At 54.7% G+C, this 488-nt stretch overlaps 1 pseudogene; it reads left to right on the forward strand.

Moving 5' to 3' along the window:
- The first annotated feature begins 234 nt into the window (after positions 1–234).
- LOC108781761 (uncharacterized) overlaps positions 235–488 on the forward strand; it is a 2,156-nt pseudogene continuing 1,902 nt past the window's right edge.

Consider the following 488-nt stretch of genomic DNA (forward strand, 5'->3'; position numbering starts at 1 on the left):
TGCTCCTTGGATGTTGCTAAGCTGAGCGGTGGAATCAGACAAACGCCCTCGCATGCGGATATGCTTTTACACCTTAGATCTTATTTTGTCCAGCTCGGTCCCGTCGCCGGGTATAGTATCCGTGCTAATACTATAATAATAAAAATAGACTTTCCTTAAGAGAGTCATAGTTACTCCCGCCGTTTACCCGCGCTTGCTTGAATTTCTTCACGTTGACATTCAGAGCATTGGGCAGAAATCACATTGCGTCAACACCCGCGAGGGCCATCGCAATGCTTTGTTTTAATTAGACAGTCGGATTCCCCTAGTCCGTGCCAGTTCTGAGCTGAGCGTTGAATGGCGGCCGAAGAGGACGACCACGACGGCTCGCGCCGCCACGGAAGCCTCGCAGCAAGGAAGATCCGCGGGAGGCCAAGGCACGGGACCGAGCTCGGATCCCGGGAACCGGCGCGAGAACACCGGATCGTTCACCTCGCCCAGGCCCGGCA

This window comes from Cyphomyrmex costatus, unplaced genomic scaffold (genome assembly GCF_001594065.2).
Source record: "Cyphomyrmex costatus isolate MS0001 unplaced genomic scaffold, Ccosl1.0 scaffold906, whole genome shotgun sequence".
In the NCBI taxonomy this organism is placed as follows: domain Eukaryota; kingdom Metazoa; phylum Arthropoda; class Insecta; order Hymenoptera; family Formicidae; genus Cyphomyrmex; species Cyphomyrmex costatus.